General features: G+C 42.3%; 1 protein-coding gene across 2 annotated transcripts in view; it reads right to left on the minus strand.

Annotated features, from left to right (window-relative positions):
* Nucleotides 1-15,464, minus strand: part of PXYLP1 (2-phosphoxylose phosphatase 1) — a 95,796-nt gene extending 80,332 nt beyond the window's left edge. For both annotated transcript variants that reach the window (XM_044291753.1, XM_044291752.1), the window contains exon 1: nucleotides 15,276-15,464. The gene's annotated coding sequence lies outside the window, so the exon portion shown is untranslated. The remainder of the gene's footprint in view (nucleotides 1-15,275) is intronic.
* Between the last annotated feature and the right edge of the window lie 586 nt (nucleotides 15,465-16,050).

A 16,050-nucleotide genomic window follows, 5' to 3' on the forward strand; every position in this document is an offset into this window, starting at 1 on the left:
ATGTAGTAATTTATTTAGCATTTTTACACCACTCCAGTTTTGAAATATGGGTGGGAAAGTGGGAGTGGTTAGCTGTGTTAATGAGTTTCACTACAGATTTTTCACTGAGACTTTAAAAAATAAATAAAAAAAATCTCAATTTCTAGACAAAAATGTTAAGCCTCATTCACACGTCAGTGTTTTGGTCAGTGATTTCCATCAGTGATTGTGAGCCAAAACCAGGTGGGGCTCTAAACGCAGAACAGGTGCAGATCTTTCCCTTTACCTTATGTCTGTGGAGGCTCCAATGCTGGTTTTGGTTCACCATCACTGATCAAAACACTGACGCATTAGGTTTAAGGAAGAGACAAATCTATCAAACAACATGCAACAGTCGGTAAAAATGCCATCAAGTACAACAACATAAAGAACTACAAGCAAAGCAAAACTATTGCTCATGATAAATTCCCCCCCCCCCCCCTTCTTATGTTTTCCTTTGCACATTTTGTTTTTTTGCTGTTTGATAAATTTATCCTCAAGTTCTCCTACTCCACCCCCCTACTGGAGTGAGATTGTGACTTTTTTTTTTAAAGTCTCTATGATAAATCTGGAGTGAAACTCATTAACATACTGTATCTAACCACACCCACTTTCCCACCCATATTTCAAAACTGGAGTAAGCGTTGTACAAAATGCAAAAAGGCTCACATTTGTTGCACAAAGCAGCACCTGTCCAGACACCATGCCAAGAAAGAGCACCTCCAATGCAGCCTCCTATTTGAAAAAATGCGAGGCGAAGGCCACCAGATTTGTGGCATGGAATCTGCACCACAATTATGGCATCAAAAGATGCTATGTGAACGAGGCCTTATGTTAATAAGCAGTTAGAAGATCATGAGATGAAAACAAAACAAGGTCAATATTAGAAAGTCATAAACTGAGTGTTCCCATCTCAGCCATTAACCCCTTTGGGACACAGCCTTATTTCACCTCACGGACCAGACCATTTTTTGCAAATCTGTCCAGTGTCACTTTAAGTGGTGATAACTTTCAAAAGCTTTGACTTAGGCCTCATGCACACGACCGTAGTTCTGGTCCACATCCGAGCCGCAGTTTTTGCGTACCACTTGGAACCGAACCTGAGTGAGTTCGGGAAATGTTTTCTTACAGTACAAATTAACTTATGAAGTTATTGCGCAAAGTCTCGAGAGACTTCGCAAGGCAATAACTTCAGTTCATCGGAGCCAATACATTCTAATACTGTATGGAGCTCCTGTTCCGTACAGTATTAGAACAAAGTTTTATGCGAATCAACTTCGGATGTTTCATCCGAAGTCGATTCGCTCATCCCTAGTCTTTATTACAAATATGGAACCCTTTTCTCTGTACATGACTGAGATGCTCAAATAGAGGGATCTGAATCAGCTGACAGGCTCCTTATCTCTGCTCTCTGACATTATAAACATCCATTATAGCTCAGTTCTTATCTTACTAATAAGAATGTGATAATAAATAAAGGGTTTATGTCTTCTTAGTAAATTAGAGATAAGGGTCATTAGATGACAAGCACAAAGTGAAAGTAAAAAGGACTATTCACACAGCTAGACAAACGGTTAACCCTTTTGACAGAACTCAAACTTTTTGATAAAGACCAATTGGAAAAATGATTTTCATTATAAAGAAAATGCCTCCGAAAGTGTACATAGCCTTTAAACATACAGAGCTCGATTAAGTGTTTGTTGGGCTCTTGCTTTGTATTTTAGACAGTTGCTGAGAACTGCACATGAGGAACATGGGATTCTAGTTTTTGCGACTCGTGAGGATCACACCAGTCAGACCCCCACCCATTAAACATTTATGGCACAAAGCAGACAGTAGAGTGTGTACATGAAGCTGTGTACAGTAATTTATGGAAATGTAGAGCCAGTAGGCACAGGGTGAGCACTCAAGTGCCCCTAATAGTCAACCACTGCTTTAAATGATATCTGCGGTTAAGAAGTCCTCGCTGGTGGTGGTCCTGAAGCCCTTAAAACGGTTGAGGGGCTGTAATGATCTGTAGTGATGTGCTCCTTTAGCTTCATTCATGAGAGGTGAACATGAACCTAAGGCCTCATGCACACGACCGTATGTATTTTGCGGTCGGCAAAAAAAGGATCCGCAAAAAATACAGATGACATCAGTGTGAATTCCGTATTTTGTGGAACTGGACAGCTGGCCCTTAATAGAACAGTACTATCCTTGTCCGTAATGCGGACAATAATAGGACATATTCTATTATTTTTGCGGAACGGAAATATGGACATACGGAAATGGAATGCACATGGAGTACTTTCTGTTTTTTTTGCGGACCCATTAAAATAAATGGTTCCATATACGTTCCGCAAAAAAAAACAACCCAAAAAACAGAACAGGCACAGAATGAAAATACGTTTGTGTGCATGAGGCCTAAGACTGCAATGCAAGTCTACAGATCATCTTCACATCTTCTGAAGCAGAGAGGAGTTGACAGAGGCTAGTTTATCAACAAGTCTTCATTTATAGAATGACCAACGAGTAGAAACCTTAATGGTCACATTTGTTTCCTTAAGGTGCATTTACACCAACAGATTATCTGCCCAATCAGACCAATAGTTGGTGTGCACAGCAAAAGATCTGTGTGTGTAAGTGGCCATCTGACCAATGATTGGTCAGAAAATCTGTCAGTGTAAATGCACCCTTAGTCGTTCTTCTTCCACAATATGACAAAATCTGCTTTAATGTTCCTCTAAAGCCACTGGCTTCATATATTCCAGACTAAACACGGCACTGTCATGTATAGTCTGATGACAGCCGCTCATTTCGAGATGTGCTGGTGAAGAGATCGTTCCCTGGGACATAAATCACTTTTTCCATTTGCCACGTTTGGAGACCTGCAGAGGGTGGCAGCATTCAGACGTAATTGGCATGATACAAGGCAAATGTTGTCATCTGAGCAAATGCATTGAAAAACTGTAAACTAAATAAATAATCAATGGACGTATTGAGGCTGGAAAACAAAGTGGGCTGAATGAATTATTAACCTCCCCAGTGTTTTCAGTAATAACTATTAAAAGGCTTTTCGCAGTAATCACTATATATGCGCAGAGGGATTAGGAAGAGACAAGCGATTGATTTCAAATTGAGCCAAGTCTCTGGGAGTTATTTCTAATGATTTGTGGTTTACAGAATGATCGCTGCCTAATAGTTACAGGGTACAAAGTATGGTATTAAAGAAACAGACAACACATCCCGTAACTCACCCATTCATACAATACAGTACCTTCCATACTGGGCACAAGTGGAGGCGCCACAAAGTACACAATGCTTAAAAGGGTTGTTTACCCCTGGGGACCTTGTCTACAGACCCACCAACATGGCCGGACCACGGTGGTAATCATGCTTGCTCTGGGTTCTGGCTTCATCGCTGACTCTGTATCTCCTGGGTCTCCCCTTGTCAACATCTGGTTTAATGTGGGTCATGTGACTGCCGCAGCGGTGGCTTATCACTCGTGTGACTACGTGACATCTGGGTGACAAGTCACCGCTGCAACCAGTCCTTGGTTGCAGTGGTCACGTGACCCATGTCAAACTGGATATTGACACAGGGAGACCCTGTACCTCCAGAGTCGGCAGGGCAGCAATGGAGGCGAAACCCAGCAACAGGAATCAGGTACAACTCCTTTAAAAGGGGGTTTCTGGGACTTAAACATGAATGGATTATCCTTAGGATAGGCCACGGTGGGAGTTTGACCTATGGGAACCTGTCTCATCATTATAATGAAGAAGATACAGGGATCCTGCATACCGGTATAGGTGCCTGTGCCTTGTGCTGTCTTATTGATTTTCATGGGTGTAAGTGGACCACCACCAATCAAACATTGAGGGCCTTTGCTAAGGATAGAACCAGCACCTTGGGGGAATTTATCAAGACTTATTCGGTCTTAATCTGGTTCACATTGGAGTGTCATTAAGAGGTACTGGCCTCAATATATTAGATGCGTCTCTGGTTATCAGCTGGTGTAGATCTGCACTATCATTTACAGAAACCTCTGTTGTGAATTTTAGTAAATTTTCCCAGCCTCTGGAGACCATGACTCTTCATGCCTTGGCCACTGGTGCGGTGTAAACTAGCAAAAAGTCCTACTTAACTGCGCAAAAAGTGCTTGGACAATTTTTTTTATACTTTTGATGCTACATTTCTGGTACATGAGGGTTGATATATTCCTCCCTATAGTAGAATAGAAATAGAAAACCGAGGAGCACTCTGTAACTAGAAACATATGGACCTTTGCAAATATTGGCAATATAAAACCCTTTATTGGGAATAATAACCGAAAATTAAAATAAATATATCAATATCAGACAATAATAAAACCATACTAAAAACGTGGGTCTGTAGACTATATTTTCTCAGACAAGTGTCCCCCCGTCTGCAGATGGTATAATAAGACCCCTATTTAATGGAATAATTTTCCCTTAGGATACATACATTTCCAAGATACTGTCCTATGCGGTCTCTGCTGGGACCATAGAATCTCAATTGTATCAATGTCACTTTTATTTGTGGGGTATAATACTCCAATAGGATTATTCAGTATGTCACGTATTGTAACAATATATCAATACATGATATCCAGACTTATGTCCATTTGAGACTTGTTCATGCTTTTGTATTTTAGAAGGTCCCAGAGGCTGTAATTAGGACACTTCGTACACAAGGTATAGCCAGTATGCGGTTTTCACACAAAGTAGGAATATAAAAGCCAAATTGTATGAACGCTGCAGGTTCGGTACTTTACCGCCCCACAGTTGTTGCAGCCGCGCTGTATGCTATTCCTGTGCGCTGCCAGGACCTACTCGGCGTCCCACGTGGTCCGCAAGCCTCCACGTGGCGTCCCACGTGACAGAGGTAGTGGGGTTTGTTCTGGGTCCTAACATCCGGACTGAAGACGCGACAGCTTTTATGCGTTATTCCTGGCCAAGAAAGCAACTTCAAATATCCACAAGGTACTGGCCCACTTTGGTCTCTCACTGTTCTGTACTAGACGCGTTTCGGGGCTAAACGTGCCCCTTCATCAGTGGTTGAGCAGTGAGTGTCAAACGCTCCTTTTTATATGGTACATGGAAAATAGAGCAGTGCTTGCTGGGACAGTGAGATGACCACAATATATGGACCTGGATTCTCAAACGTCTCTGAATAATATGTGGAACAACTATAGGGTATTCCAACTATATAAAATAAAATATACTACTACACATATTTCCAAAAAAATATATAGTAACTTTCGAAGCCATTATCTTTTAGGAGGACTCAAAAAATTAAAGCATAAAATACATGTAGAAAACTCCTATAAAAACGCATATATAAAACATATAGAAACAACATAGGAGACATAAAGAGCCACCCATTCACAGAATTTGAGTCATATAACGAGGTGCCGATATAAAACACGGTCAATAAATCTAGATGTATCTCATAAAATGTTGATGAGGAGAAGTATCTCAAAGGAATCTAAAAGGAACTTGCGAGTGAATAGGGGAGGCAGCCTGCCGGGGAGGAGAGATCGGGGTGCTGATCACCAACAGGCCACCACCCCAAAGTTCTAGGGGAAACCAAACAATTCCATTTCAGCATTTAAACCCCTTGGTATCAGGGTGTCAAAATCAAATATTCTTTTAGACTCCATTCTGGACATGTGTGCAATGTGGTTCCCTCCCCTCCAAGGCCTCCTAACTTTTTTTAGTGCCGTGTAAAACAAAGTGGAAGGGTCACAATTATGTCGTTCTTTAAGGCTACTTTCACACTAGCGTTCGGGGTTCCGCTTGTGAGTTCCGTTTGAAGGCTCTCACAAGCGGCCCCGAACGGATCCGTACAGTCCTATGCATTCTGAGTGGATGCGGATCCGCTCAGAATGCATCAGTTTGGCTCCGTTTGGCCTCCGCTCCGCCTAAAATGTTTCGATAGGGAATGTAACTCGTATCCTTTTTTTATATTTGCCATGTGCTCTGCTCCCCTCTTTTTTAGAGTCCTCGTTGTTCTCCCAATGTACCGTTTCTGGCAGGCACATTGTAAAAGATATAGAACATCAGTAGAGTCACAAGCTAATCCTTCTTTGATATTTAAACTAAATGTATTCTGTGTGGAATTTACTTTAGAAATTAAGTAGCCCTACAATTTGAACAACGTCCACATCTATGAAATCCCTTAACCCCTTAAGGACCCTGGGATTTTCTATTTTTGCATTTTCGTTTTTCACTCCCTGCCTTCCTATAGTCCTAACTTTTTTATTTTTCCTTTCACATAGCCTTATGAGGGCTTATTTTTTGCGGGACAACTTTTACTTTCTAATGGCACCATTTACGGTTGCATACCATGTAGTAGGGAGTGGGAAAAAGATTCCAAATGGGGAAGAATTGGGAAAAAACACAATTCTGATAAAGGTTTTAATTTTATTTATTTTTTACACTGTACACTATGCAGTAAAATTGACCTGTATCTTCATTCTCCGGGTCAGTACGGTTTCAACTAATTTTTCTTGCGTTTTATTACTGATTTATTTTTATTTTTTAAACCTTTGAGGAAAAAAAAAGCTTTTTTTCAAAACCATATTCTGACCCCTATAACGTTTTTGTAGCTATGTGTACGGGGCTGTGAGGGCTCAATTTTGCGGGACAATCTGTTCTTTTTAGTGATACCAATTTGAAGTGTATGCGACTTTTTGATCACTTTTTACAAAAAAATTATTGGCTAGTTTAAGTGCCAAAAAATGGCAAATTGGCCCTTTTTATATTTTTTGCCATATGCCCTTAATATTATTTATTATTTTTTTTATTGGTTAAGTATTTTTATTTTAAGGAAAGAGGGGTAATTTGAACTTTTAGGTTTTTTGATTTTTTTATATTTGTAAAAACTTTTTTTTTACTTTTTTAAAGTCACGTTGGGTGACAATAACTGGCAACCATTCGATTGCCCATAGTATTCAGTTTTCAGTGCAGTGGTCACATTTGACTACGGCATCTGAAGGGTAAGATGTATGCTATTTTAAATAGCAGAAACCCTGCGGCTAAGGCGCCCGCTGCACGTGCGAGCGGGCACCATGTTTAGGGATCGGACCCATGACGTACAGCTACATCATGGGTCCTTAAAGGGTTAAATGACATCCAATGTTGCCTGCTAGTAATCTTCTTGTTCCTGACGGGGCAACTCTCAAGCCCAAATTTGGTACTTTAGTGTAAGTGATATATACGGAATATTTGTCAATTCGGATCCAATAGTTTTGTCATTACGTAAGTGGCACCAATGTCTTAATAATCCTCTCAACCGCTTAATGTTCAGAATGAAAGGGCAAAATCATTCTGAACATCTCCTCGTCTCTGGCCTAGGGGAGAAGAAATCTCTTCTATTCATAGCCCTCACTTTATCTAATGAATTTTCAAGTAAATGGATGGGATAGTCTTTATCTAAAAATTGCTGTTTGAGATCTATGGCTTAATTTTCTAATTGATTATCGTCAGTACAGTTACGTTTTAACCTCCAGAACTGGCTTGTGGGAATATTTATCAGCCATCTAGGGAGATGGCAACTGGAGAAATGAATAATCCTCATCACTGGCTTGAGATAAGTACTACATATAAGTTTTTGTTCCTCTACTCAAATATTCAGGTCCAAAAAATGTATATTGGTCCTACTAATAACGGGGGTAAACTTAAGGTTCCTATCATTTGTATTGATATCTTGTAAAAAATAATTCAAAGATTCCATCGTATCCTGTCAAATAAACACGATGTCGTCTGTATATTGAAGCCACAGCACCAGACTTGTCCCCAGCTTGGATTGAATGACATCCGCTTCCCACTGAGCCATAAAAAAATTGGCGTAGCTGGGGGCGAATCTGGTGCCCATGGCAGTTCCCCTTAGTTGTACGTAGTATTCCTTTTCAAAAACAAAATAATTATGGGTCAAGATGTATCTTACACCTGCTAACAAGAAGAGTAGTTGTTCCTCTTTCATTATACTATTTAAAGAGGACCTTTCATCAGTTTAGCCCTAGTCTAATTATGGTCTTACCTTATAGGACGGCCCCCACTGATGCCATGGCACTTTTTTCCCAAAGACCCCCTCTTTCGTCCGCTGTTGGTTGTGTTGATTTCAGCGCCTTATATTATAATGAGCTGACTCGGTTATACTAGGCAGAGACTCGCAGTTTCGCTGGGGGCATTCTCTTCTCCTTGGCTGTGAGCGCATCCAATCAGAGCGCCCTGCTCTTAGCCAGGGAGGAGCTCATTCTACTTGGCTAAGAGCGGTGTGCTCTGATTGGATGCGCTTTGTAAAAAATAAATAAAGTGCCAGGCATCAGTGGGGGCCACCCTCTAAGGTAAGACCATAATCAGACTAGGGCTAAACTGATGAAAGGTCCTCTTTAAGGTCAATTGTTCATGTAATGCTTTCCAACCTGATGAGTGATCAATTATTGTATACAAAGAGCTTACATCTAAAGTGCCTAAAATCCATTCTTCCCTCCAAACTAATTCTTCTAGTGTTTTGACTATGTCTGTGGTGTCTTTACTATATGAGGCTGTAGTAATTTATCAATATATTGGGACAAATTGGACGAGATGGAGTTTATACCTGATACAATTGGCCTGCCCAGAGTCGAATTCAAATCCTTATGTATTTTGGGGGTGCAGTAGAATATAGGTATCCTTTTTTGTGTTTCAGTGATAAATTTGGCCTCTTGTTCCAAAAGAAAACCTGCATCTGTTCCCCTTTTACGGTACGCAACAAGCTCTTTATGATATTTCTCAGTAGGATCCGGTCTAAGCTTTCTATATGTAATTTCATCGTTGAGTTGTTTCTCACATTCTCGTAGATAATCCTCAGTGTTAAGGATCATTATAGCCCCCCCCCCCCCCTTATCCGCAGGTTGAATTGTAATCTCATTGGTAGATTGTAACTTGAATAGCTTCTCTTTCCTCGTAAGATTATTCCTTATCTCGCCTCGAATCCCTTTCTACATTCAATTTAAATGTTGCCATTTCATAACGGATCTCCAGCTTCGGGTATTTTTTTTTATTTTACTCTTAGTTCCGTGCGCTGGTACCTATCATTATTAGAATTGATATTGTACTCCTTAGTAACTGGATTTTTATGTAATATTTCTTTAGACATAATTTCCTAATACATTTTTCTATTCCGATATAGGTAGAAAATTTGTCTGAAGTAGGTAGTAGCAGGGGCAAATGTAAGACCTTTACTTAAGAGTGCTGTTTTTTCTTATTCGAGTGTCTCCCTCTCCGAATCTTACTTCGTTGGTGTGTTGTGTCCTGGTCAGTGCCCTTGTGATGTGTCCGTTGGATTGGTGATAGTATCTCTGTGGAGAGTCCTTCCTCAGATCGTCCATATCGCTCAATTGGCGCTGTCTCAAATTGTAATCGTGTTTCTGTTTGTGATTCCTCGTGTTTCTTCGTGGTGGGTTTGGTGAACGTGTTCGTCCTAACCTTGTCCTGTGATGGGGGGGGGGGGGGGGGTATGGTCTAAAAAAAGGGGTGAAGATAGTGATTCATATCCATCTTTAATAGGCACATTATATTGATTGTGTTGTGAGGTCCTTCTCTATACGAGTCAGATATATCCTGTGTCTCCCCTACCAATTGGGTATACGCCTCTCGTGTATCAGTCTTATTGATGTTATTTTGGCAGAATTTTTTTATTGTTTTGGAATTTTTGTAAATAATATCCTTTTCTAATACATCTAGATTTTTACTATTTTTTTCCTGCCACTTATGAACCTGTTTCGTAACTGGAAATCAATCAATTTATTTTCTTAATGCCGCAATTTGTTCTGCAGTCTCACTTATGATTTGGATCCGTCTATTTATAATGATTTGTATTCGATTACATGACTGGTTTTTTTTTTGTTAGTTTTTTTTAAACAGAGTCCAATTCTTTCTTAAAATTGTCGTCCACTAAATCCGGAGCCGGTATTTTGGTCAATGCCAATCCTTTGGGTATGTGACCCCCTGTAAGAATTGCATAAGTGATCTAACTTCCCATTTGTTACGTAATTGTTTTTGTAGTAGCTTCTCCAGATCCCTAAAGGTCTCAGCCATTGATCTATCAGGTTCAGTACAATTGCCTTCAAGTGTATCGAAAACATATGTATCTATTCGTTTACATTTATTGTCCATGTGTCCCCAGATGTCCATTCTGGAAAAAATATATAGGGAGCTCAGCCAACGGGCGGATGCAATACAAGACAAAATATTAAAAGAACGGCGGCTCTACCTAAATCCCAGATAATAGACTGGTGCACACCTCACGGTAACCCCAATACCGTAAAAAAGCCGTAGAGTATAGGAGAATAGAAATAGAAAACCGAGGAGCACTCTGTAACTAGAAACATATGGACCTTTGCAAATATTGGCAATATGAAACCCTTTATTGGGAATAATAACTGAAAATTAAAATATTAATATCAGAACATTATACAATATCAGACAATAATAAAACCATACTAAAAACGTGGGTCTGTAGACTATATTTTCTCAGACAAGTGTCCCCCCGTCTGCAGACGGTATAATAAGACCCCTATTTAATGGAATCATTTTCCCTTAGGATACATACATTTCCAAGATACTGTCCTATGCGGTCTCTGCTGGGACCATAGAATGTCAATTGTATCAATGTCACTTTTATTTGTGGGGTATAATACTCCAATAGGATTATTCAGTATGTCACGTATTGTAACAATATATCAATACATGATATCCGGACTTATGTCCATTTGAGACTTGTTCATGCTTTTGTATTTTAGAAGGTCCCAGAGGCTGTAATTAGGACACTTCGTACACAAGGTATAGCCAGTATGCGGTTTTCACAAAAAGTACTTTACCGCCCCACAGTTGTTGCAGCAGTCCACGCTGTATGCTGTTCCTGTGCGCTGCCAGGACATACGCAGTGTTCCACGTGGTCCACAAGCCTCCACGTTGCGTCCCACGTGACAGAAGTAGTGGAGTTTGTTCTGGGTCCTAGCGTCCGGACTGAATATATGAGAGCTTTTATGCGTTATTCCTGGCCAAGAAAGCAACTTCAAATATCCACAAGGTACTGGCCCACATTGGTCTCTCACTGTTCTGTACCAGACGCTTTTCGGGGCTAAATGTGCCCCTTAGTGGTTGAACAGTGAGTGTCAAAGGCTCCTTTTTATATGGTATATGGAAAATAGAGCAGTGCTTGCTGGGACAGTGAGATGACCACAATATATGGACCTGGATTCTCAAACATCTCTGAATAATATGTGGAACAACTATAGAGTATTCCAACTATAAAAAATAAAATATACTACTACACATATTTCCCCCAAAAAATATAGTATCTTTCGAAACTGCCAAAAGTTATAGCTGCCGAATCAATGTCAATGAGCTGATCACCATCACATCTTCTAATAAATATATATATATATATTAGCAGAAGGACCCCGCTTCACACAAGTATATTTAATCTATTTCACTTAATGTTTCTGTGTGTAATTAAAAGATATAGACAGTATCACCCATAACAGTGACCGCTACAGTACCCCGCCCCTTTAACAGTGAACTCCACAGTCCCCCCATCTCTTAACACTGACCCCCCCTCCCACAGTGCCCCGCCACCATAAAATGGGACCTCCACAGCAGCCTGCCCATTTAACAGTGAGTTTCCCAGCACCCCACTCCCTTGACAGTGACCTCCACAGCAACCTGTCGCGTGACATTTTGTCTCAACAATTTTTAGAATGATAGGCTATGTGACATGCTGCGAATGTGACACTGTCGCGTTATGTCAAATGTTGCAGTGCAACACGATAGACTATCATTATAAAAACTGTTGCGCGACACATGTAGCAGTGTAGTTGTGCCCTATGTGTCGTGCCACTTATTGTCGTGCAACACATGTCGCCGTGTAGCCCTAGCCCAAAGCTGACCTACAGCAGTGAAGAAAAATGGCTGGGTCATTATGGAAACCGGGAGTAAAACTGTGTGTCTGTGTAAACTAAGAGCCTGCAAGCTTCTATTGGCTGATAGGGGACATGTGACCGTGCGTATGTCAGTTGGGATATGAAGAGAAAGGCTTGTATTGGCTAATACAGGTCATTTTTTGGGAATATCTCCGGAACGGTATGTCCTAGAGAGCTGAGACTCGGTCTAAAACCTTCCCGGACACCTAATGTACCTGTGTGCCAAATTTGGTGAAGATCAGTCTAGTCGTTTGGTCGCGCATAAAGAACAGACAGACAGAAACTCATTGTGTACTGGCATATGTTACCTCCACAGTATTCTTTCCCAGATAGTAAGTGATATGTGTACCAAGTTTAGTAGAAATTGATCGATGAGTTTTTCAGTTACAGAGCAATATGTGTACAGCAAAAACAGTTGGAGCATATAGACTCCATGCATCTGCTGTGTAGGGGCGTATGACCCCCCCACAAGATTTCTTTCCAGGTAGCAAGGGATGTGTATACCAAGTTTTGTTGAAATCGATGGTTGTGTTTGAGTGATAGCGGAACATACATACATACAAATCCTTATTATATATATATATATATATATATATATATATATATATATATATATATAAATAAGGGCATATTCACACACTGAGGTTGAGATGCAATTAAAGGGCTTCTCCATACTGATGACCTTTCCTCAGGATAGGTCATTAATATGAGATTGGTGGGGTCCGACTCCCGGGACCCCTGCTGATCAGCTGAATACAGTATTGAATGCTTATGCCACCGTTTCGTTCGTCGGTCACATGATCTAGGCCAGGGGTAGGCAACCTCCGGCACTCCAGCTGTTGTGAAACTACAACTCCCAGCATGCATACCTGCTCTGCTCTTCTAAGAACTCACGAATGGAGCATGCTGGGAATTGTAGTTTCACAACACCTGGAGTGCCGAAGGTTGCTGATCCCTGGCCTAGGCAAAGCTCAGCCTCACTGAAGTGAATGGGTCTGGAGCTGCAATACCAAGCACGGCCTCTATACAACGTACGGCGCTGTACTTGGTAAGCTGCTCTGCAGCCTCCTCATACAGCTGATCGTTGGGGTTGCGGGAGTCGGACCCCTGCGACCTCATATTGATGACCTATCCTGAGGTCACGTCATCAATATGTAAATCCCAGAGAACCCCTTCAATACAGAGCGCAACATTTTAACGGCAACATCTGAATACATCCTTTAAGTCATCCAATTGTATCCGTCAGTGTGAGATGTGAGAACATAGCGCGATCGTGATCAGAACTGCCCGATATGTACCCGTTGGCTTTCAGAAGCATTTGTCACAGAATTAGAAGGGGACCCGAAGAAATGTTTTCACTTACTCGTCATACGAGGCGATCGTGGGCTGGCACTTCGGTACGTTTTCCTGGTGACTGACAGGGGGGTGCGGTGTGATGTGTAGGTTTAGTGTAGTGATGTGTAGCCATTTCCATCCGAGATCTGTTATTTTAGACCAAAAAAAAGTTCTAGACCAAGTATATATTTTTTTTCAGTCCAAAATAACAGATCTCAGACAGAAGTGGCTAAAACGGATGCAAAATGTGCGTAACTGAGCATAACAGATGTCTAAACTACAGGTTTATCTGGTTTGTTTTTTTGTTATTTTCTGTTCTTCTGAAGGATCAGATGGAAAATGAAGCAGTGATGTGAACCCGGCCTCACTATCGGGAGGGAAGCATTCCCCCAGCCCCACCAGGTCTAGAGCCTTATCATATGGTCAGCAGCTTGTATTACGGAAACTGGTTTCACAGTTTTTGGTGGTGTTTTTTGTGCATTTTTAGTGCACTTTTTGCAGTAAAAATGTTAGCTCCAAAACATAGCTAAAGGTCTATGGGAAATATGAAAACAAGCAGGACACAAAAGCGTTTTTGGTTTGTTTTTTTGGGGGGAGGTTTGTACTGGCATTTATGTTCATTAAGTGGTGTTTTTTTCCTTTTTGCCTTATTCTGTAAAAACACAGCATGCTATAGCTCTGGCTTTTTTTTTGTGGGGGGGGGGGGGGGAGACAGAAAATAGCACAGCTCACACAGCCATTTAAAAAAATTCCACTAAAACTGCATCAAAAAGGCAGGTGCACAAAAAAATAAACAAGCATTTTATGGTGTTTTTTTTTTTTTTTTTTTTTTTACTGGTTAAAAACGGCAGAGCAACATTAATGTGTATAAGGACCCTTAAAGGGGTCACCACAACGGCCAGTCTTTGGCTGTGGCGACCAAGTGACCCGCATCAACATCCGGAAAGTCCTGAGGGGGAGCGATGGAGCCAGAACCCTGCAGCGGGGATCAGGTGAATTTGATTTCCACCACACTGGGGAGGGTCTGCAGAACAGGTCCCTAGGGGTAAAGAGCCCCTTTAAAAGGGTAGACCGCCCTAATGCTGAGCATTACCACTTATACCATCACCCCTACAATGAAAACTGGCCAGAACAATAACTACTAATATACCGGACGACCTCGGAAGACGTTCTTCTACTTCTCCAAATAAATGATTATTAAAGATCAGCAGGTTCATTGTTCTCATTCAGTGATTAGCCAATGAAACAAAGGGAGGATCAATCTCCTTCTAATTTTCTCACCCCCCGGTTAGTAAATCCCCCATGCACCCTAATGGCGGGCGAGCTGGAAACTGATCTACAAAACTGAGACGTAAATGAATTTCTCATCTGTGAACCTCAGTAAGATGAGCCCCCACTGATCCCTGCCGTACCCAGCAGCCATCATGCAGGATCGGGAACAGCCCTGCAATACTTCAGGAATATTTAAAGAGGGGGGGGGGATGAAACCTGACAGGAGGATCCACATCTACTGAAAAGTTTCCTCGGCGGTGCCTGGAGCTGACATACCCGGCACCCACACTTGTTACACATGACCCCCCAGCACTTACAGCCAAGTTCCCATTGCTTATTATGTGGGATAGCCAAAAAGCTTAGCCCCCATAAAAATAGGGTAGGAAGCCTGGCCAGCTGCTCCAACATATGGGAAGAAGACCACCCAAAGGGTCCTGATGACATCACCAGGCTCCAAGAGCCAATTCAATGTTAACTATTTAGTGCCCAGGCATCCATAGCTGCAGGGTGAAGGCATGTCCCCCCCCAAAGGTGAGTCAGTGACGTGGACGTGTCTGCTGGTGACAAATGCTTGGCTGGGGAGATGTCACCTCCAGCTGGGGACACGGACCCTGCAGCATCGCCGGGGGCAGAGGGCAGCAGGGTGTGAGGAGGGGGAGCAGTAACATTGCCTACCTGGCACCCGATCACTCAGCCGGATGATCGCACAGAAGGGAGGACAGCGCTGAACAGGGAGAGAGGGAGGAGGCGGGGGCCGAGCGATGAATGAGAGAAAGTGGAGGGAGGAAGAGGAGGAGACACGGAGAGGGACTGGAGGGGGTGATGGTGGGCGCCCGGTGTGCAGCCTGTGCCCCCCACGCTCCCGCTCTGTCTGCCTCAGCCCCGGCGCCGCCCCCTCTCACCTTGCAGGACTCTTGCTACTGCTTAGCAACGGTTGTTATGTAAACGTCACTGCTCCGTGTCCTCAGGTGTGTAAGAAAGGACCTCCGCGGCCATGTTTGTCATGGGCAAATGGGACGCCAGGTGAACGTCAGATACATACAGGGCATTCCCGAAGAGGTGGGCCACTGAGCAAAACTAATGCAGGGGTAACGCGGACGTTGTGGTCACAGCAACCAATCAGAGCCGAGCTTTCATGTTTTGGCGCAAGCTCAGCATGAGAGGCGAGATCTGGTTGGTTGCTGTAGGCACTGGTGGTTACATGTACCTGCCACCAGTCTGAAGAAGCAGCATAGTGGGGGAGATTTGCATTAATGGTGCCACAGGGGCACGACCCCACAGGTTTCACCTCTCATTTGTCAAAGGCTTTTTGTTGCAATGGAAGCTGCTCCAGTTTTCCATTGCGCCAGTTTGAATTTTCAGTTGCAGACATTTTCTGCATGTAAGGGTACCCTTAAAGGGGTATTCCAGGCTCCTGACACTATATCCTATAGCTGAGGGTCTGACACTC

Source organism: Bufo gargarizans, chromosome 4 (genome assembly GCF_014858855.1).
Source record: "Bufo gargarizans isolate SCDJY-AF-19 chromosome 4, ASM1485885v1, whole genome shotgun sequence".
NCBI classification, from domain to species: Eukaryota; Metazoa; Chordata; class Amphibia; order Anura; family Bufonidae; genus Bufo; species Bufo gargarizans.